The sequence below is a fragment of the Athene cunicularia genome, assembly GCF_003259725.1.
Source record: "Athene cunicularia isolate RWA chromosome 12 unlocalized genomic scaffold, athCun1 chr12_part1, whole genome shotgun sequence".
Classification (NCBI taxonomy): Eukaryota; Metazoa; Chordata; class Aves; order Strigiformes; family Strigidae; genus Athene; species Athene cunicularia.
The window spans coordinates 16,962,431-16,985,837 of NW_020799116.1; positions in this window are offsets into that span (position 1 = coordinate 16,962,431).

Here is a 23,407-nt window from a genome sequence, read left to right on the forward strand (position 1 = left end):
GGACAAGTGCAGAGAGGATGTTGTCTCATCTTCTGCGTGATGAGGTGTGACAGTGCACCCTTGTGTAGGTTTGAAATGTCAGCAGTGGATGTTTACTGATGGTGCCTGATGTGACATGCAAGAACCTGCCTGTTGTTTTGGACCATCTCTTTCTTGCTGTGGAAGTGTCTCTTGCCTTTCCTGGTGTCTTCCTCAGCCTGGTTCTTCTCTTTCCACTCGTGGTCCCTGCTGTAGGTGCTGCTCTCTTCCTCTCCCTACTTTTCCATCTTGAGCCTGTTCTGTAGCTTTCTTCCTACCAACATACCGGTATCTTGGGTTTCAGTTTGATTTTTCATGGTGGATACTGAAGCAGTACCCTGCTTGTGAACTCTTTTTTTCCTCATTCAAGTGGTTCTTGCTGTGTCTCCTTCCTGTTTGCATGGAAGAGACACACTCAGGCTATGCCTCTGACTTCCACTTGCTCAAGCCCTGGCAACTGGAGAGCTTTTCCTGACATGATCCTGTATTCGAGCCCTTATCATGGCTCTCCCAAAGGACTCTCCTCAGGGGAGAAACTCCCCTGGTCTTTTTCCCCTGCCTGTTCAAGGCCGGGAAGTGCTATATGAGGGTGCCCTTGTGCATCTGTGGGTAATTCTTACCCTGACCCCATAGCATTGGGTCCCTGGTGCAGGGAGCAGAGACCATGTGCCCATCATGGCCTCATACAGACAGGAAGGGGCAGACCAGCACGTGGCGTGAGGAGATGTCTGGTGGGAAGTAATTGCAGTCAGTTTTGCCTTGCTTTTGGAGCTGGAGGGGGATCACCCATTGGTCTCCCACCTCTGAGACAGATGTTTTCTGTTTTGGGGCTGTCCTCTGACGGAAAGGGTGAAGACTCAGGAGGAGCAATTCCAGCAAGAGCTGATCCTGTCGTTCTGCTCCCAGCCCTGCTTGGTGTTGGGCTCTGTCTACCTCTGCAGGGACAGCCCCAGCCACCACTGCAGGGTTTGGGTGGGCACAGGGTGTCCCATGCCTTGGCACCTCTCCTCTGCCCATGGCTGGTTCTTGCTTTGTGTTTTCTTCTCCCTAGGCAGATGATAAAATGAGAGCATTTCCCAGGAAATCTCTTCTGGGTGAGCCTCTATGGTGCAGTATTTATTTTGTAGGTTTGATGTGTTGTGCACTTTTCTCTCTGGCTAATTCAAGCAAACACACACAAATAATGCTGCTTTTATCTGCCCAGGTCCAGACCATGCTCAAAGCCTCCTCTTGACGTGACTCACTCCTGGGCAAGCCCTGGAGAAAATAGATGTGGTAATTCAGTTGCAGATCCTGTCCTTTTCTCACGGCCCTGTGGTCAACTGGCTCTGTCAGATGTGCTCTGGGTAGCTGATGGGGGAACGAGGTCCTCCAAGCAGAAGACTTGCATCAGCCAAGCGCCTGCTCCTGCACCTCCTGCCCCACTCCAGCTTTCCCAGAGGGATTATCCTGGCTTGCAGGGGCACTTGTTCCCACAGCCAATTTGGGACATGGTTTTCTATCATCTGTATTGGTTCAGTTCTGGTGGAGGTGTTGGTGTAAACTGGGTTCTCAATCTGTCGAGTAGTTCTTAAGAAGTAGTTCATGACAATGTGCATCATGCCTTTTGCCAATGCCCTCTTCTTTGTAGGCTTCTGTGACAGTAAATTTTGTTAGCTGAAAACTTTGTTGTTTTTACAAAACAGAGGGTTTTTTGTTATCCTTGTTTCCCCTTTTTGTGTCCTCCTTTTTAATCCTCAAGTAAAACCTCAACATAAAGAAAAATCCATATTTTAGGAAGAAAACCCCATAAAATTAAAGGAGGAAGGTGGAATCCAATTTGATGAATAATAATCTCAGAAAAGCTCAGAAAAGCTTCAGCTATTTTTCTCAAGGCAGCTGGTACGCTGCTAGCTTGATTTGCTGCTATAAATATTGGCCAGGTTTTTCAACTCTTCTGAAGGTAAATGAGAAGCAGTTGCCAGGTTTGCTTGGTATTGCGTGTCTGGGATGATGAAAGGGCCAAAGAAACTGGAAGATCTGTAATTGCGACTGGGGCGCTCAGCCATGCAGTCTGGGAGCCCGAGTGCCAAGGTGCAGCAGGGAGGCATGTGCTTGATGTGGGATCTCCTTTCGCCACGGTTTCTACCTGCCAAACACCAGCCTGGAAGATAACTCGCGCTGGCTCCAGGGTGGGAGGACGCTGAAAGTGTTCCTGCCCAGATGAAGAGATGAACCTCGGATGTGGCGCCGGGTGCACCTCAGGCGTTTGTGTGGCTGCTCAAGGGCGAGGGGTTTGGAGTGTGTGCACCCTGCGGTGACGGGGCAGTTGGACATCAGTAGGCAGGTTGGTGCTGTGCCTTAGAGGAGCAGTTTTTGCTTTCTCAAGTCCTGCACATGACAGTTGAAGCTTTGTCGTCTCTCTGTTTTCAGTGAATCAAGTTTTTATTCTACTTTTCTTTACACTCTGCTTCAGATGCAATACAGCCCCTTCTGCATGACACCCTGGTAACTCTCAAACCCTCAGGACTAGTCTGCCTCTGTATCTCCCAGTGCTTACAAAGCCCTTGCTGCTGTTCAGCTCCAGGGCAGCCATTCTCCATCCTGCCCCACAGGGCAGGTTGGTGCAGGATTGTTTGCGGTCCCTTTTGGCACAGCCCAAGCCTTGGATTTAGGCTTCTCCCTAGCCCTGCCCAACACAGAGCTTGAGCACAGGCCTGAAGGAGATAAATGCAGCCTTCATGGGTCCAACTGGAAACATCTTCTGTTTCCAACGGCAATCATAAGGAATGCCATGGGGTTAAAAGATGAATATGGGGCATGTGTAGACCCATGCTTTCCCAGCAGGCAGCCATTGGCAAGCTGTGGTTTAAATTCTGCTTCCCCAGCATAGATGGTTTCCAATCCATCATGCTTAAGAGAGGGTGGCTGCTTCTTCAGGAATTTAGAACCTTTTTTTTTTTTTTTTATCACAATTTAAGCTTGCCCTCCAGGCTCTATGGAAATGCCCCTGTCACCAAGGCTGCTATAACTTTCCTGAAGGGTTTCTCTACACCCTGTGGATCAGGATCCAGGCAGTGCCGGCTCTACCAGGACAAGGAGGGCAGTGAGACCTTTCTGTTTTTTCCTGCTCTTTCACCTTGCAGGTTCAAGACTGAGGAGGATGTGTAGGGCTGCAAGATGTCCTGCTCTTCACTTTTTCTCTATTTCCTTGTGATGGCTTATGTTACACCCTCATGGCCCTGACCTGACTGGCCATACCACTGAAGAGACCAAGTGCTTGAGAATAGTTATCTGAAGAACAAGAAACATCTGGGGATGTTTGTCCTTTAGCTTACCTAAGGGTTATTAATGACTTTTCAGTGGAGCCAATTAAGTAGACGCATTGATAATGACATGGCAAGAGCTGCATTGCTACCAAGATAAACTTCAAGTGGTCTCCAATGGTCTCCCAGTGTATGTGTCTTGGTGCTACCCTAAGGGCTCAAGCAGCCGTGAAACCCTCTCATCCCCAGCCTGAGAGAGTTTTATTGTTGCTGGTTGGTTGGGTTTTTTTAGTAACTTGGCCGAGGGGGGGGTTCTCCAGCAGCACTGCCTCAGGGAGCCTGGCTGTGGTCTCTGCCTATGCCTGGCTGTGCCACAGTCTGCCCCAGTAGCATCACGGCCATTTCCATGGCAACAGCACGTGCACGGCTGTAATAAAGTGAGATTACAGCTTCTTCCCTGTGTGTGCAGGCAGGAAAGGAGTTTTCTGAGGTAAGAGCTCAAATGACTTGCAGAGCAACATTTTGGCTGGGGAAAGGCAGACTTTCCAGTGGCTAGGGAGGCTGTTTGTACAGTGCTAGAAATGCTAACAAAGATTGAGTGAGTTTTCTGGGATTTTTTTTTTTTGCTCTGCCAAGTAGATTTCATGCACACTTGTAGAAGGAGCTAAATTTAAAGGGTAATTGTCAAGAAAGGGCTATGGAGCAGGTCTCTGATGTCTCTACCTGTCCCACAGGGCAATAACACAGGCTGTGTATTTTCTTAGAAGTGGCTTTAAAGGTTGCTGTGGGATCCAGTCTCAGTGTGGAGTCTGCTGCTGGGATGGCTGTTTGTCATGGGCCAAATGCCAGCAGCCAAGCTGCAGGGAGAGCTCTCACGCAGCCCTTGAATTTGATCTCTGAAGAGCAAGAGCTGGGCAGGACTGCTCTTTGGCGTGGCCAGTGACGAAGATGAGACCACGCTCGCTCTCTTGGCATGGCCAGCCTAGAGGACAGAGCTGCTCTGCTAGCTTTCAGCAGGGTTACCAGCATCCTTCAAGCTGATCTGGGAGGAAAATAGAAAGGCTCATTTATTCTTCAAACTCTGGTCCATCCTGCTCTCCTTCCATCATCCTTTTATCACCTCTCTGCTGGGGTAATTGGAGTGCCACCCTCTTTCATAGTAGGTGACCTAAGGATTCTTGGGCCAAAGGACTTGCATGGTCCCTGTTCCCTCTGCAACCTTAACCTCCTGTGGTGTTAGGTGTGAGTGGCAAAGCCCATGGCTCGTCTTATACTGGTAGGGCAAGGGCTGACAGCCAGTGCTGGGGGGTATACAGCTTGGCAGACAATGCCTTTGCAACATCCTGACACTGTCTCCTCGTCTGGAGCATGTTTTGTAGTCCAAGGGTGTCTGTTTGGTATCTCTGGGACCCCCTTCCAGATGAAGCCACGATGGGGCTGTTGGTTGGTTGCTCTCTAGCACAGCAGCTGAGTTTGCAGGCATCCAAAATGATGAGTCTTTTGACCCCAGCATGGCAGTTCCAGCTCTTTGGTTAAAAGCAGGAACCTTTTTAATGTGGTCAAACCTGGCTTTCCTTGTCCAGTTCAATTACAATTAATAAAGTGAAACAGTGGTTGAGGAGCACAATTTCTATTTTAAAGTCTAAACCATACACAAGACCAACGGGATTTAGGTGCTACATGGGTTTTGGAGGACCGAGCATCTGAGCTGTGCTGAAGTGGGGAGTGGGGAGGACACCAAGGACAACTGCTTTCTGAGAACACAAGCTGCATCTTGGTGAGGTTTTTTGGTCTCTACCCCCTCAGTCTTGTGGAGGAACATCAAAGGAGACTCCCAGTGGAAACAAACAGAGACCAAGGGTGTTACCCTCGGTAACATGGGAGAGCCTTGGGAGCCCTGGCCAAGGGAAACCTGCCTGCCTGGCTCCAATCAGGCTGGCAAAGCTGGCTTTTCCCAACGCAGTGTGCGGCTGTGCTAACCCTTCCCTGGGCTGTGTAATTACTGTGCATGGATGGGACTGTTGGCAACTGCCTGAGGCAGCTGTTTATGGCAGAAGTTAGGGCAAGCACCAGTGGGGTATCACAGCCCAAAGAAGCTCCCAGAAGGTTTTACAGAAGGATTTGGGTGTGGGTTAAAAAAGGTCAGGCGCCAGGTACTATCAAACGTCACAGAGGTTTAAGGACCGCAAATGCTGTGGTTTACTGCGTTTCCCACCCTGTCCCCGCCACCACCTCTCCTGTGCCCCCTGTGATGCAGCTGTGAGCTGTCTGTGTGTTTTGGAGGCGTCACTTGGGTAGCACCCACCAACTCACCTGGTGGGTGTGAAAACCAGGGGCTGGCTTTAGCACCAGCCCTGCTGGAGGGATCTCAGAAGTTTCAAAGCATCGTCTCTGCTCAACTGAGCTTGGCTGGATTTCAGCAGTCTTTCATTCAAGCACCAAATTCCTCCTCGGGAAGTGTAATATTCATGACGGAGACACGTTAATTAGCAAGCCGTCTGCTCCTTGCTTTGGCATGTGAGTAGGTGGCGTTACCTCTGGAATTAGGTTGAAATCCATTTGGTATTTAGGTGCATTTGATTTGAAAAAGCTTGCAGGCCCCTTAAAGAGCACCTCTAAAGCACGTTGAGCTGCACACAGCCTTTGCGTTATGTGTTTTCTCCCTGTAGGCCTGGAGCGTGCAAGGAGACCTCATTCCCAAGCTGGTATTCCCCGGCCATCTGAATAAACTGCGGACAGCCGACAGCCAGCAGTTGGAACAGATCCTGTCGTTCATGAGCACATCCTCCCTTGCTGGCAGAGCATCCGCAAACAGATCCATGATTATCTCAGACTTCGTCACAGAAGTTGCTCAGGGGAAGCTTATTCTCAAATTGCACTTTATCTTTGGTTGGAAGTCAAATGAGCAAATCCCAGTTATGCAGCTTTGCTGTGGCCGATCACGTGGCTTTGCTGCGGTCCCCAGCTTGGAGGGATAGTGCTGCCTCCGTTAAGAGATTTATAAGCCCAAGGGTTATGTTTCAGCCTGTTCTTGAACTCTAACAGCATGAAAATGAACACAAAAAGGTACAAACACCATCAAACCCACTTAATTTCAAACCAGTTCTTGGCTTTTCACCACCAATGTGGTTCCAGTGCTAGTATATAGTCTTCAAGTATCAGTAAGTTTTGGCAACTTCTCTAGAGCACAAGCAGCCAAGATGTCTGGAATCCAGCTTTCCCCCCCCCCTAATCTTTTCAAGTAGTCTCCCCTTTCTGCTAAATTATAGGAGTAAGAAGGTAGAGAATGAAGATGCTAAAGAAGACTACAAATTTTCCTCATGTTGTAGTTTAGAAACAAAAGTTTCTTTCCTTTAGTAAATTATTTTCAACGTTTTCTTTTTTTCTTTTTGTCACAGAAAAAAAAGTGAAAGGAAGAAAGGGGAAGAAGTAATGAAAAGGCCAAATGTTTCATTTTCTGGTTAATCTTTTAAGAACTTTAAAGAGTAAAGACGTGGCTCATGCTAATTTCTGGAAAAAGGAAGAGAAATTCCACTTTCTGCATGTGATGTTTTTTTTTTCCCCCCACTTCAAAGGATTCATCCAGTCTTAAATTAAAATGTTTGATTTGGAAACTGGGGCAGAAGGTGAGCATTTGTGGGTGTGTTGGCAGGGGCATCCTGGGTGGATAAAAGCTTTTGGAAGGGCAGCATGCAGCCCCAGCACTGCAGGATGAGCTATACTGGGACTCCTTTGGGTAAAACCACGGCGGGTGCTGCTGGGGTGGATGAGGAGGTGAAGATGCCAGCCCAGAAAATCTTTAAATACTTCCAACATAAGAGCTCAGCCCCCCACTCCTGTTAATTTGGGAGCAACTTCCAGCTGCTCTTCCTGGGTCTAGGGTATGCCCTGCTCCCAGGGTCGGCAGCTTGGGTATCCTGCACCCTCCAGGACAGCTCCTTGCCCTCTCTGCCTGGGTGTTTTGCTGGGCATTAAGGGGACTGGAGGAAAAACCTCAGCTGCTGTGAAGGGTTTGTTCCCTCCTTTCCCATCAGAGCCCCTCTGGAAGATGTTCAGCACTAATGACACCTTTCTCTCATTTAAATTAAGGTTTCTGCATCCCTGCTCTGGACTACACAGGTCTGCACTGCGGGACCTTGACCTCAGGGTAGGTGGAGGCTCTGCTGAACCCATGAATTCCTGGTTGTCTGCAGCATGAGGGTGCTCCCTAAACCAGGTTCAGTGAGAGGGACTGAGCTGGGTGAGTTGTTTTTTTCCTGCCTTTTCTGAGCAGTTTCCCACCAGTGTCACACAGCTCACCAAACATCAGCCCTCTGAGGCTGCCTCTCCACGGCAGTTTACTTGGAGGAGAGGTCTTGGGTGCACCCAATTGCACTCCCCAGGGTGCTGGCCAACTCTCTGTGAGCAGCAAGGCATCATTTGCCGCCACCTTTGGAAGAAAATCCTGCAGCAGGGGACTGCTGTTGTGCCTGTTTTCCCCAGCTGATGAGGTTAGGGAGGAGAAGGCACGTCGGGAGAGAATGACCTCACGGAGCTGCTCTGGGAATTGGTCACCCCCTCCTCGCGGCGAGGTCTGCTGGAAGGGAGCCCAGGCGAAGCACTGCCAATGATGTCTTCATCCTCATACCCCGTTACAGGCAGTGTTTGCAAACGCTGAGGCGATGCTGTTCAGTGACAAGCCAGCCAGCTTGGCTGATAACGTAGCTTTTGGTGGCACTTCTTAAAGCCCCAAGACCCTCATGGTATGTTTTGGCTCATGGGTCACAGCAGTGGGTTTGGATGTCTCCATGGGAGTGGAAGTAGTGAAAGGAGGAAGCTGGCTATTTAGCTGTCTTTCTTGAAGTAAATGAGCTCTGCCTGAATGATGCACCCAGTATGGATGTTTCTGGATCCCACAGCCCTGCAAGATGAGGATTTCCCCATTCACAGATGTAGTGATAATCTCCCCCTGAAGTACAAGGGGGGATCTCCTAATGCAGCTCAGCTCCCTTGGGCTGAATCAATCGCTGGTGAAATGAACCCAGGCCTCAGCACGCTGTGAGATATCCCTGCAACCCACGATCACAACAGAAGAGCGTTGCAGAAACACCCCAGTCCTGGTGCAGGGACTGCATGTGGCCACAGCCCATTGCTGTGTGCTGTGCAGGGAGGACCCCATCCCATTCCATCTCCCACATGGGGCTGCTTTTGCCAGAGCAAGAAGCTAGTTCATCAAAGGCATCTCCACTGGACTGCCAGAAATGCTTTAAAATTACCTGTTTTGCATTGGGAAGGGGGAGAAATGGAGAACGGATGGTTCTTGTAAGCTGTCTTGCATAAAACACCAAGGGATGGAGGTAATTAATTAATTCATTTCACTAGCCCCATTGGAAGGGTGCTGGCCATGGCCCTGGGAAGCAGTTGATGTGGCTGTTTAAGGCAGCTGCCTCCCTTGCTTTGATCCAAACCAGTGTGAGCAGCCATGCTGGTCATCTGGAAACCTGGGGTCACATTGGCATCCTGGGCTCCAGAGCTTGAGATGAGAAACATCTTCTCTCTGAAGTCAGGATCATTAAAAAGCAGGACCTCCTCCTCTCTGCTCCCCCAGTGGGGAAGATGTGGCAAAGCCTTTCCAGTGTTCAGGTTAGTGCTCTAAGAAGAACAAGGAAGATTTCTAGCAGCATATCTTCTAGCTAATGAACCTTTTTCAATCCTGTGGTTAATTATATTAAATAATTATGGGATTTAGCTCATTTACCCTGCACTTTTTCGTGCCCTGGGTGACCACGTGATGTCAGATACAAGACAAAGCAATTAGGGGAGGTGGACTCCATGCCCAGCTCCACCACTGCTCTGTGACACAGCTGTGCCTCGGACCTGCGCCGGCTGCTCTACCCGCCGATGGTGAGCTCAGAGGTGTTGAGGCTTAAGTCGGCAGCATGCTGAGCATCTCAAGAGGGAGATAACACAGTTGGTAGCGTCTGGGGCACTCTAGGAGCCCTGGGAAGCTCCAGTGTGTGGCCGGGAGCTGTTGCATCTTGCTGTGTAATGAAACATGCCACACCTGTGCAAATTTCCCTGTAGCCTGGGGCTTGGGTGGAAATGTGTTGGATCATTAAATCAAGCTACTTAAGAGCTACTTGAAGATGGAAGATGTGAAATCAGGCATATGAAATGGTGATTGTGTCTAGACGATCCCCTGAGCATCTGCCTGCCTCGAACAGAGCTGCTGTCTGAAGCAACTCTGGTTCTTGGCTTGTGCCCCTGGAGGGACAGGCAGAGCTTGCTCAAGCAGAAAGCCCGGCTAAGCTTCCGCTCCATCTTTGCAGAGCAGTTGGGGCTCGCCTGAAAAGGCCAGGATGTCACCTCACATTGAGGAGTCAGCCAGTGAGCTCAGGTTGGTGGTGCCTGTTAGGGCAGGACCTAGGGGAGGTCTAGGAAGAGGCATGTGAATGTGGGACACAGACCCCACGTGCTGGTCTTGAGGCAGAGTTGGTCCTGCTTTGTGGAAGCATTTATGCCACTTTTACGAAAGCTATGCTTAACCCCTCTGCTTTTGTGCTTTCTCCTGACCTCCTCCTTCCCTTGGACTGAGAGCCTAAGGAATTGAGAAGGAAATTGGGTAGGAGAAAAAGCTTTTTAATTTAAAAGGAGCCACAGGTTGAGTTGACACATGACTCGACCTCATGCATTTGGAAGCTTCTTTAGCACATTGCTGCACACAGCCCAGAAGGCTGCTCTGAGCAGCTCACTGCCTGTGTGTATCCCTGGGGTTTTCTCTGTTGCTCCCTTGCCCTCCCTTCCCAGGGTGTGAGATCACTCCTGAGAGCCAGGACTGTGCCCTGGGGTACCATAATGCAACATCTTTTCCTGTGGTAGTCAGGACTGCAGGTAGCAAGCTAGCTGCAGGGGAGATTTCAAGCCACATATGGAGAATGACATCTTACCTTGGGCAAGGGGGTGGATCCAATCACGAGAACCACAGTTTTCCATTGGAGTTTCCATTGTGCAGAGCTGGGGCAACTCCAAGCGCAGCTCCCAGGCTTGATGCCTGCTCCATACCAGACTGCTTTGGTACAGGAGCTGATGGAGGGTCCAGGTTTTGGCTGGCAGAAGCAGCCAGCCAGGCTGTCAGTGCTATGAAGGCTGCAGGATCCTTCCGCAAGACCAGCTCAGCTGCTTCTTTCGGAGGAGCTGTCTGCTCTGGTGCAGATCTGGGCCAGAGATACTGGTGAGGCAGAGCAGAATGAGTTCCAAAGTGGATGTTTTGGGAGTGATTTTGGCTTGGAGCATCTGCTTGGTGTAGCTGTGCAGGACAAGGCCTGCTGCCTTGATGGGTAAAGTATCCCCAGCCCACAACTGTCTTCTATAAGTCCCTTTCCTTCTACGCTGCCTGCTCCCTCCACACAGCTTGTTGCTAATGAATCTCTGCATCCTACCTAGAAGACAGACAAAGCAGATGCTGGTGTGGCACCAGCTGGACTTTGTCTGGTATCCAGGGTGCCTGGCAGAAGGGCTGTCATGCTGCCTCTGAATCCCAAATGCAATTATGTGGTGTCTGCTAGGCCATGAGGCGCTCACCTGGATCAGGTATCAGACTGCTTCGCTGCCTGCAGAAGGTACCAGCAGCAGCCGGTAATTGGTTGCTTCTTACTGCTGAAGCATCATTGATTTTTACCAGCAGCTTCTCCTCGCTCTAACTGTGGCTCTGAGGCACTCGCTGGGCTGGGCAGAGGGAAGGGGAGGCAGCAGGATGAGGCTGGATGGAGGAGCAGCGGTTTTCAGTGTGCGTAAACGAGATGGAGGTGGCTTGTTTTCCTCCTGTTCCACTGCTGGTTGTCTTCCGTGCCTGTGTTGTGAGATGTCAGGCCGGGATGTCCCCCTTGTTTCTGTGCATCTACATGGCACTGGGCTGGCCTGTAAATCCCTGTCCCCTGCACGGGGACAAATGCAAGTGCTTGGTCACCCACTGCCTCTCCAGGCGACGTTCAGCACATGATTTCCTGTACTTCTGCTGCCTCCTTGCAGTCGTAGCTCAGAAGCACCTTTCAGACCGTAGCATCGGCTATCTTTAGCTTTACAGCTCTGAAATGCATGTTGGCTTCATCACATGTTTGGTACTGCTCACTGTGGGATGTGCCCAAGTATTAAGTAACTTCCCAGGCTGGATCTATCTCGGACCAATGGGATCTAGGAGTGTTTCTCTCCACTTGGGTCACAGAGGGCATTTGAGTAGATAATTAGGAGAGATGCTGCCCTCCCCAATCTGCTGGTGGGAGAGGCAAAAGCCAGAAGAGAATTGGGTTGAAGGTTTGTTTGAAGAAAGATGAGGTGCAGGTCTACTGGACGTGTCTCACTGGCCTGAAGATAACAAGTATTTTGGAGAAGACCAGAACTGACACTCGATGGTTGCCCATCACTGTCAGAGGGGATATCTGGGAACCAAAAGCTCAGCTCTAGAGCTTGACTTTGGGTTCCTCTTTCTTAGGAATGGGGTTCAGCTTGTGGGACCTGCCTCTCCCCCACAGGAAAGAGGCTGGTCAGCCCAACAGGGTAAATAACACAGTGGCTATACCCCCTCCCCAGAGCGGCCTTGGGCAGCTCCCATTAGATCACTTTAAATCCAGCCTTGCTTGGCTTCTGTGTCTGATTCAAACAGCATGACCGAATACTTGCCAACGGGGAAGCCTTGTTTGATTGTGGAGGTAATAAGATGATTCGAACACAAGAGCTGATAGTTTCAAGTAACTGAAACTTAACCTCACTGTATAAAGCGTTATTGTCCTGCCACAGAAATCCTCTGTCCGGGAGAGCACAGCTGTGGGGAAAATAAATGCTGCTCTTCTTTTTTCTTTCTCTTTTCGCTATTTGTTTGTTTAAAACCCAGGGACCTCGGTTTGGTTTTCTCTCATGGTCCGTGGTGCATCAGTGGTGGGACATGGGCACTGAGCTCTGCCCAGGGAGCTGGGGCGCCCCAGGGGACAGCGGGGCAAATTCCCTTTAATCCCAGGAATTAAATCCTGAGCAAAACCATTGATGATCGTGGGTTTAGTTGAGATCCAGGCTAAATCCTAGCCCCATTGAAGTTAAATGGGAGCTTTAGCTGCTGGTTTCAGAGGGATCAGGGCTGGGACCTGCTGCCAGGTGTTCAGCACGTCTGTCCTACCAACCTCAGCAGGACGGGCTGCCCTGCCTGGGGTGAGCGCACGGCTGGGATCTGCTCCCTGGGAGGTGCAGTGTTTGCAGAGCACTTAGAACGGCAGCTAGTGCCCTGGATGTGCTTTCTCTTCCCTGTGCAGTTCCTCACTCCAGACCCAGCCATGCTTGCTCTGTTTGAGCCATCTGTGAAACCTCACCGAGCTGCAGCTGCTAATTCTTCACTTGCCTCCTCAAAAACATCTTCTGACACAGAAACAGCTCATTGCTGCCTGTAACCAGCAGGAACGCCAGGTCCTGCCAGCATCTGGTTTGGGTGTTGAGGCAAACGGGTCTGAGATAGCTTTATGTGGGGGTGGAAAACCACTACCACCAACAGTGTTGCACCAGGGCTGCTGCTTAACCTGCTGCCACCGTGCTGTGGGGCCAGAAAAAGCACTCCCAGACAGGTTGGCCTTCCTAGGTGTCTTATAAATGGGGTAAAAAATATGTATTTGAATATATATATGTGAGTGGCTGTTTTGGGCGGAAGCTGCTGGTCCCTGGGTGCTGGGAGCTGCAGGAACAGCTACCTCCATCAGCGCTGCATGTCCAGCTCAGGGCTGAAGAGACCAGGCCCAGCAGCTGTATTGCCTAACTCACACAGCTGTGTTGCTTTTCAGGCAGTTTAGACTGTGTTTATGAAGGTAAGGGGATTTTGTTTTGTTTGCTTGGTTTTATTTTTTTAAAAACTTCCTATTTTCTCGAATTTCTCGCCCACAAAAATCAGTGGGGTGGACAGTCAGGGTCTTAGTCCATTTGGTCTTGGGTGTGCTCAGAAATCCCCGTGGGGATTTGTTTTCTGGAAGGGCTGGGATACTCTCTTCCTGCTTGTAGCTACCATAAAAACATTTCTTCTGATTAAATTGCACTTACTTATTTGTCCAAACACATAGCAGCCTAAGCCTGTATTTTTGTGTGTGCTCAAATGTCTTCCAAAAGCCACTCCTACCACCCCTGCAAAATACTTGGAGGGTGATACAAGAATGATAAATATCTGACCAGCAGGAACGCTTCGGAGTGAATGAACTGGAGTTGTGAATGGAAATGACTCTCTGCGAGTAGCAGTGCAGCAGTGGTGACTACACTCGGGGCAAGACCAAAATAACCGAGACAATGCCGTTGTATCCCAGGGGAGAGGCAAAGACCCTGAGTGCCCAGCTCAGCAAAGTCCCTCACTCAAGAAAGAGGTTTCAGTAGATGCTTCATCCAAGGTTTTATGCTGGCATGGATTGAGGTCTGGATTTGTGCTTAATGGTTCACAGTGAAATCTGTGCTTAACTCAACATTGTTTCGCAAAGGGGAAGCAGTGGTTTGTAATCTGTTGTGGGAGTCAGCTGTCCTGTTCATCAAGGCCTTCAGTTTGGTCACAGGATATCTGTTGAAGATGTTGTAAGAAATGCTACTGCTTGGGACTGAAATAATGTCACTTTATTGTTAATACCTGTAGAAAGCCTCAATCTGTGTCTATACTAAAAGCTGGTTCACAGGCTAGTAAAATTCTGCTGGTGTAAGTATGTTTCTAGAAACTTGAATTATTTTTTTTCTTTGCTCTTGGGAGTGAGGAGAGTTTTATTATTTTTTATTGTTTTTCAAGCATTGCCTTTACGAGCTACTCAAACTTCTGCAAGGGAATAGCCTTTACTACTAAGGAGGTGCTTTTTAAAAGGATTACTAAAATGAGGGCTGAAAAGAAATCCAGGAATAATCAAGTAATCTAGTTCTGAAATTGATGCTAAACTCAAACCTTTTTGGAGAATTTTGTGTTTGAAACGCTGCAAGGGTTGTGTATCAACTCTTCTGACTCCAGGTCCTGCCACAAGTCATTTGTGACTTGGACACGCAGCTTCAGTGGGGGCTGATTTTCCATCAGCAGGGACAGCCTAGCAGGTGAAAGGATTGCCTTTCAGCCCCAAATTGGGTCTGGGGCAGGGATTGTCCCCATTTGGTATTCCTGCTGCCTTCACCACTCTGCACTGGTGATGCTCAGGATGCCCCTTCCCTTCAGGTGATTTTCCTTGGGGACTTTGGCTTTCCCAGCTGACACATCGCCAGCTCTGCTAAAAGCGTTTCTGACAGTGAGACACAGTAGACGATGGGGTTGCTGAGGTGTCGTCCCTCCCGGCACACACCGTCCAGCATCCAAGCACCCAGGTTGTGTCCTGAGCCCAGGGCTCACTTTCTCCTCCTCTCCATGTGATGCCAGGGCAGAGGCTGCCACTCATCCCATGAGGACATGACACCCAAACCTACGAGTCACTTTGCATTCCTGAAGTTATTTTCTCTGGTTTATGGGCATCTTCCTCAGTCTTTTTGGAATGCTTTGGGTTTTGCTTACAAATATTGCAATGGTGGGAAATGGTTTTGACAGAAGATCCAGCCCTTTTTCTTGCACGTCCTCAGCACAGAGGCAGGAACTGTTAGAAGAAAACCCCAGATATTTTCCATGTGACAGTGTTTCTCATCTGCCACTGTTGTGGGCACTGGGGAAATGCAAGAGCGCTTGCTCAACAGTCATTGTAAACTTTGCTCTGCTGGCAGTACCCCGAATCTGCCACTTGCTCTTCTTTCCCAGGGCAGCAGAAACTGAGTCTCCAAGCTCGACAGAAGTTTCATAGTCCAGCTTTTCAGGCCCATGCCTGCCACAACCCACACTACAAATAGCCCAGTTTGACTCCATGCCCTTGGAGGTGCTGATGGTGGGGGGCTCCACTCCATCGACCATGTGGCCCTGCACCTTTCATCTCTCACAGCCCACATCTGCAGCAACTTTGCAGCTCCCTCAGAGATTGCGGGTGTCCCAGAACTCCACCACTCCTTGACCTGAATCTCTAGCCCTTCTGGGCTTCCTTTCTTCTCTCTGCTGCCCATAATTAGGGGCAGATCTCAAACAACAGACCCATGGGAGGAGTGGGAAGGGTAGTTGATGTGGCTCAGGCTGGCTAAGGAGGACCTCAGTAATGGACTCAAACCACAAGGATAAGAGTAGCTGTGCTCTGGGATGGGTGTGACTCCCTGAAAGCCTCCCTGAGTTTTTGCCTTCTTGGGTCTTTCAGCATGTACTAGACTCCAATCCCAAGTCATGTATCACTTCTGCAAAGCCTTGGCCCATTTATCTCAAGCCAGAGGTGCCTGATGAAGCTTCTGTTATCTTCTGCAGGGGTCCAGAGCAGGGCCCTGGCTGTGCTTGCATCTGCCCAGGTAGAGGTAGCTCCAACTGCCAGTGTGATAGCACTCTTCTCCACCAGAGATCCGGGGAAACTAGGCCAAAACATGGAGTTTTATCTTGTCTCTTGAGAAATCTCTTTTTCTTCATTTGGTGACCTATGCCTTAGCCCAGCTGGGAAAGAGCTGTTTCATGATGCATGTCTGGAAAAGAGAGTCTGAATCAGAGAGTTTTGGCAGCAGCTGGGCTGAAGGTGGGGTTTAAGCATGGTACTGGCTGCAGGAGCTTCGAAGGCTCAAGCAGCCCCCCAGCAGCCTCCCCAGCTACTCCTGAGCCATCTGCATCTCTCCTAGAGGCAACTCCATACTGGTGTTGGGATTTCTCTGTGTGTGTCTTGATCCTAGAAGGGCTTTTTTTCTCATGGGGATGGTTGCATGAAAATGGCCTGTTGTGGGAATTTGGTCTTTGCACCGAAGGGGTTAAAGTCTGCTTCCTCCTTCTAGGCTGACCATGGAAAATACTGCTCATGCCAGGGACTAAACACAGGACAGAAACTAGGGCTCCTAGGATACAATAATACAAATAATACAACTTGTTCCACCAGTGTCAGAAACCAGCAAAGCCTGGTTTCTGATGGGTTTGTGTCATGGGGTAAAGAGTGTGTGGACTCTCACTGGTTGGTAAAAGCCAAACATGCGGTCATCACTTCTCATCAGCCACCAAACTTCACAAAATTTACATTCCCATAATAACCAGGAGACCCTGTACAGTGTGGCTGAAAGTGTCCAAGAAGAAGGAGAGGGGGAGAGGAGGGATGCAGGGATGGTATGGCTGCATAAACCTTGCTTCCATAGAAAATCAGACTGTAAAAGGGAGGATGCAGGCAGTGCATCCTCTGAGGATGTTTAATAACATTTTTGCTAGTTTCTGCCACCAACTACACATGTACTTTGTGATGATGCTCATTTTGCCAGAGGCAAAGGCACCTCGAAAGGCGGAGATGCTGCACGACGAAGTGTTTGGCTGGGGTACTTTGGGTCCCAGGTGAGTGGAGGTGTCGTTCTGTTTAGCAGTCTGGCTTTTGGCCTTCAAACTGGAGAAACATGTGTCTGACTTCCCATTTCATCCTAGACTTGGCATTTTTGGCACTGATCTCCCCTGCAGCTCAGACCGAGGGATCACTTGAGATTGGTGAATGCTAAAAGCAGAACCCTACTGCTCTCTGCACCAGGTGTGGAGTGACCCCCTGAGCTGTGTCCAACAGAGGGACAATGCAGCTATCACATAACCAGCTTCTGGCAGCCATGTAAAATAAACAGCAGCATAGTTTTCTGTTTTTTCCTGCTGGGATCACATCATGCTTAGTTTTTAGGAGAGAATAAACATGTGATGGAGATGTTCAGCAGATGTATGCTGAAGTACACAGGAGCCACACCTTCATCTATTTGTCACAAGCTCTTTCTTGGAGGGACAGAGGAGAGGTGGGGATGAGGCAGGGGTTTCTAATTAAAACCAGCAGAGATGTGGTTGCTAATTTGTTCCTCATCAGGATGTGGTGGAGGCTCCTTTGTGATGCACTGGTGGGGAAAAGGAGGAGGGAGCTGCTGTGTCACCTTCATGAGGGTGGCAATGGAGCCACTGGTGTCCCCTCACTCGGAGCACCCACTGGTGGGGAGAATCCCTGGCAGAAATCGGTGTCCTGGGAGTGAGTGGGGGAGATGGGGGAGCTCCATTCTTGTCCCTGCTCACCCAGGTAGGAAGCAACATGATCCATACCCCTCTCCCCAATCTCCTGAGCCAAGCGGGGGAGTCGTGGCTCTGGTGTGCTCTTTGATGAGTTGCCTCTTGTTTTGAGGGATGAGCATAAGTGCTGTCCCCAGGTAACTGGGGTGGCCAGGGGGATGCTTCACGCTACTGGGAGGACAGACCTGAGCTGTGTGGTTTTCAGGAGGATGACACAGGCTTGTCACTGCGAATGCACTAGACATTACTGGGGTGCTCTGTAAGATTAGTGGGAAGGGAGGAGAGGGTCTTATGGTAAACAGAGCAAAGCTGGCAGATGACTGCGCCATCTATGCGCAACCTCGTCTAAGCCTATTTATATAAATCATGTGAAACCCAAATTAGAATTTCATCCATCTGCTGTGCTGTAAGTCGCTCTTCCACCAGCAAAGCAAGCCAAGAAAATGCTCTTAACTCCGTAAGATCTGCCTTAAGCATGAGAATGTTTCGTATACAAGCCCCAGAACTGGTGGGAGGGCTGAGATGTTGCACGTTGCAGCATCCTGCAAGGCTGCAGGACATGTTGTCACTGTCACCAGATCCTCCAGTAGATAGCGGTATCTTGACGTCAAGGGCAAGTCGGGAAGAGATGTGGATGTTCAGTGAGAAGCCTCCAAGGCTTCCCACTGTGTGCGGGAGGGCAAGGTCTCACCTCGGCTTTGTGCACAATGTAACCGGATGAAAGACCATCTCTGCCTGGCTCCTGGTCCCAAAGCCAGTGCCCAAACACTGGGGTGAACTTGTAGTGGTTTAGCACACACAAGAAGGTAGGGAAATGCCCTCTGTTCTTTCCTGTGTTTTCTACTTTTAACAAAGGTGGACTTTTCAGCCTTTTCCTTAAGGTAGCTGTTGCCCATTTGCTTTGCAGATGCACAGCACTCTGCTTCTGGGGGGCTCTATGGGGGAGTTATATCATGGGCAAACATGACCACAGGTCTTTGCCTGCCTTCACGTGTAGTCACTAAACTTGCCACTCATCTGGGAGCACTGCAGGAGCATCCCACGGGCTGATGACTCGGCCAGCCGGACGCTGCCCTGGCAGTCAGCGCGGGGCTGGCCCTGCTCCTGCGGCAGAGTGGTTTCTAGGAAGCACGTCTGCCTGCACACACAGGAGGTCCCTGGTGAAGGTGGTGACTCATGAAGAGATCTTTTGACCTCTCTACCCAGCAGAGTTGTGATCTGGCTTTCTTGGCATTTAGTTCTTTTCCTGTCATTAAAAATAAAAACTTTTTTTTTCCCCCTCACCGAATTGAGAATTTCAGTGAACAGTTTGGGGGTAAACAAGCGAAGATGACACTGTGGAGGAACAGTTGGTCAAGTTTGCAAGAGATGGAGCCAGATCTAAATATGGCACAGCCTCACTGGTACAGAGCAGAAGGAAGGCAGCATATGTGTCTGAGCAGTTGGATTGCTGCACGCTCTTAGATTTCCTTAACATCAAATGCGTCTCTTCCCTTTTTCTTTCCTTTTTAGCAAAAAAAAAAGGAGCAGAAGCTCACCAAAAACAACTTTGGGCGGAAATAGGGAAGGGCTACAAGGACCCTACGTGTCCCCACTGGCTCAGCTGACAGGTAAAGGCAAATATGTCTGGATGAGATGCTTCTCTGCAAGGATGAAAACAGGAGGCAGTGGCCACCTTCAGCTGATATTCCTGCTGCTGGTGCCCACACCAAAACTTGGCCTGGCAAAAGACGTTTTCTCAGGTGACCTCCATGCTGCTGCCAAGTGCTTGGTACTGATGGAAGGGCTTCTCCCAGCCCTGTGTCCTGCAGAGTCCGAGACCTGCAAGAGAGAGGAGGTCACTGGTACTCACCTGGAGATGCTGCACACCATCAGCCTTCCAGCTGGGCCTCTGCACACCAGGAGCAAGATACCTTTCCTGGGTGCTCTAGACTGTGTACTCAAACGGAGTGTGCCCTCCGAAGTCCCAGGTCACTTTGTTGATACAGAAAAGCTGCTTGCCTCTAGCAGTTCCTCCTGGGAGGTGTATCCTCACACCCCACTGGTCACATCAAGCTTTTGAGCCCCTTTGTCTGCCGACAAAAAACCTGCAGGGAAATCAGAATGTTCTTGGACTGTGTTCATTGCTGGAAAGAACTGAACAAGGATTTCACTCTCCCTCTGTGGCTGACTATGGAGACTGCTGGAGGCCAGGCTGTGCTGGGGAAACATCACGCTGCTGGATGCACACATGCTGGCTCCTCGTGTGGCTCCTGCCCATCCTGGATGGCAAGCCACAACCAGTGTGCTGGGGGCGGGGGTTGAAGCTTTCTTGTCCATGGGATGCTCCTGCTGTGTTTTCAGATGCCCAGGAAAAGGCAGGGAGCTGGGGAGGAAAAGCCAAAAGCGAGACTGTTGCAATAGCTTCAGTCAAGACTTGATTCTTAAATCACCCAGTTACAGGGTTAGTTGTTGAGCCCCCTCCATGTCTGCAGAAGATACACTGATTTGACTGTGAAGCCACGTGTCAGAGTCTCATGTCGCTATGTCTGGACATTTAAACCAAGGCTTCCTCATAGCTTTCCAGCAAGAAGGGCTGACATGGCTGAGCGGGGAAGAGTTTAGCACAGATACAGAGGGCAGGCGATTTGTCCAACCATCGCCAGCAAGGGCAGGGCCATGCACATGAAGGATGGGAAGGGACAGGCCTGGACCTGAGGAAGAGAAGAGCTGAGGGTGAAACACCTTGGGGTGGGGACCTGCTCAATGGTTGCTGCTGCTGAGCATGTCCCCCTGCCAATGACTCGTCCCATCTCAGCACTAGGAGCAACCAGCACTATCATGGGCAAAATCTAGCCTGGACCTTTCTGTAGCTGTTTCAGCTTTGGTTGTCTCGGGAGAGGGTCTCCTCAGCCTGCTGCAAGCACCACAGCACCCTTCCTGCGCTCCCGGGCTGGGTGGATATGCAGCCAGACCAGTGTGTTATGCAAAACATGACCTCCACTAAAACGTCAGTATTTTCCAGCAAATAACATATGTTCTTTCTTTTGGATTAATTCCCTCAGAGTCAGTCTCCTAATCTGCATTTTAGATCAGAGACCCCAAAATCCTCAGCATGGGAGAAAGAGCTAAAAGAGGGGAGAGTGAAAGAGAGGGAGAAAGAGAAAGAATGAAACAAAGACAGGTCCCAGAGTACTGGCTATGCTGTCTGGTGTGTTGTGGTGATGTCAGCTGCCCTGGCATAGCACCCCAGTTTGCTTTCAGCTGCTATTTCTGCCCTTTGAAGACTTGCATGGAAATGACTAAGAAATAAACTGCCCAGCCTGCTACTGTGTGTTGGTTTAGGCCCTGCCGGGACCGGAGACCACATTGCCGTTGGCCCTCCCCCACCCTCAGCCGGTCAGGCTGGAAGTGAGGCACAAACCCCGGGTTAAAATAAGAAGAAATTGAATACAACGGTGTAATAAGCAATCTGAACAACAACAGCAGCAATGATAACAACAATACACAGCAATAACAGTAAACAAGACAAAAGATATGCAGAGAAATACCGCAATGGCTACAGACAGCTCGCTCGCGATGCTCCCCGCGACCAAAGCCACAAAGGAAAAAGTTCCCGTGCTCCAGTGCCCAGACCTGACATCAGCATGGTATGAATGACCCGGCTGGAGATCCCTTCCCCCTCCCTGCTGGGGAAACTTAACCCTATCCTAGCTGTACATACTGTAAGAGCAAAAGGCTCTTGGAAGAGCATTGCTTGAATGAAGAGGCTGATGACACTGTCTGACTTTCTGCATTCACATCCTGGGAAAACAGGTGGAAAATGATCCTGGCTTGGTCATGCACTGCCAAGCTAGTTCTTAACACCAAGTGTGTGAGTGAAAAAAGGCTTAAACAGAAGTTTAAGAGCTTTAATCACATAAAATGGAGGTGCTCAAAGTGTTTATATAAGGGGATGTTTCAAATGCCCTTTTGCAAGTGCTGAGATTCATCTTACTTCAAGTGGTAGAAACAGAGGTATATACAAGCAGAACCTTCTGCAATGCAAAACTGCTACTTGTTTCATGGCTTTGCTTAATTCATTTTTATGAACAGGCTTTTAATTCCGTTTAACTCAGCCTCTTTTCCCCCCATGCTCCCCCTGTGCAATGCAAACCTATTTGTGTCTAGGTTACTGGCAACCAGTATATTGAGCTCTAGCCAAGTGTGTATTAAAATAAAGCTGCAATCTGCTGAAAAACAGGTTTTAAGATGGAAACAAATAATTAGAAACACACAAATTAGTGTATGTCTGACAACAGGTTGAGCTCTGCATGGATTTAAACAAAGCTGTAATGGAAGGATGCGAACGATTCAAACCAGAGGCAGCGGCTGAGTGTTGACTTTAATGGGTCAACCAGAAACGGTGTGGGAAGGAGCAAACCCAGGCGGGTTTGGCTAGGGCTGAGCACCCAGAACTGTATGATAAAATAACAACACTTGAGGGTTTTGCACAACTCATGGCCTTTCAAGGACCAGGGCCTCAGCTGAAGCATGAGCTTTCAGCTGATGTCACCGAGTACTGCTGCTGGAGCACCCTGCCTCTGGCGCTGGTCCTTCCCCTCTGCTGTCTGCCTGCACTGGTGCATGTTTACTGGGAAGTGGTGGCACACCAGTAAGCTGCTTTGGTGGGCAAGGTGTGGAAGTGCTTTCTGTGGTTTTATACCTTTGCTGTTGGGTGTTTTTATGCCTACAGGCTCCAGCTGCCTGGCAATGACCCAGGGCCAGGCTATCTCCCCAGGACAAGCCAGGCAGGAGCCCTTTCTATGCCCCTTGGTTGGGCAGTGGACAGCAGGTCTTCTGAGGGGATTTCTAACAGATGTGGAGAGCAAATTGGTTAAACACTCTTTTTCTCTCATTCACACAGGCAGCTCACCACTGAAATTGCAATGTGTCCATTCCTCAGCATGCATGTGCGTGAGCAAGGCACACCAGCATCCTCGATTCCTCTTCTGCACCCATTGTTATGGAAATTGCCTTAGAGACAGTTGCTCCAGTGTACATTTTTAGAAGCATGAGTGAGCTGCGCAGCAGGAAAAAACGCTCTGAGGGGAGGAAAGCCACCCGCCAGGCTCCCAGTGCTGCCCCTTCCTCCAGCGTCACAGTGGAGCCTTGCTGGCTCTCTTGGTAGGGATGGGATTTAGGGTGTTTCTTTGCCTGGTAAGGCAGGGAGAAAAGAGCCTATAGAGGAGCAGCCCCTTCTGCGTCAGTCTCCAAGGAAACCCTTGGGGCTGCGTGGCTCAGCCTCTGCTGCACACACGGAATTTGGGCAGTGGCTCACGTGTCCTAGACTTGTGTCTGAATCATACATCCATACTTCCATCTGTCAGTGGCATTTCGCTAGTGCAAACAGCCCCATTTTAGGCAAATTGTAGGGTTTTCCTACGCCTAGATGCCACTTTATCTCAAAGATACAGTTGGGTTGGTGTGCAGGAGAAGGGATGTCCTCCCATGATCTCAAGAAAAACTATCCCTATCTCTGTTTTGAATGCACATTCCTCACAGTTGAGTCTGAAAGGAGAAGCCTTTTAATACTCCCATACCTCCCAGCTTCTTGAGAGCAAGCCTGGGAGCTGTGGTGGTTACAAGGAAGCTTGGGCAGCAGGTACTTCCAGGTGCCCAAGCCAGAGCAAATGACCCCAAGCTGCCAGGGAAGAGGGGCTGCCTCAGAGCAAGCTGCTACCCCAGAGGTTTATAAAACACCCCAGTTTAGGGCTGATCAGCTGCACATATATTTTCAATGCTCATGCCCCATTTGCACTGAAATGCCCAGCCCTCTTATCTGTTTTGACTGAAAAACCAACTTTTCTCATCTCAATCAATTACAAACACAGGCAAGGTTTGTTTCTCTTGGGCTTTGCCTGTGCTCAACATCACTGCCCACTGTGGAGCAGGACCAGACCTCCAGCCTGTGTCCAGGAGCCTTGTGCAGCCTCGGCTGATGAAAGGGAAAAGCACAGATCCAGTGACCTTTGTTTGTATAACTGCTGCCCACAGTTCCTGCTTGGCATTTGAGGAGTGACCGTAAATGCTGGGGGTGGGG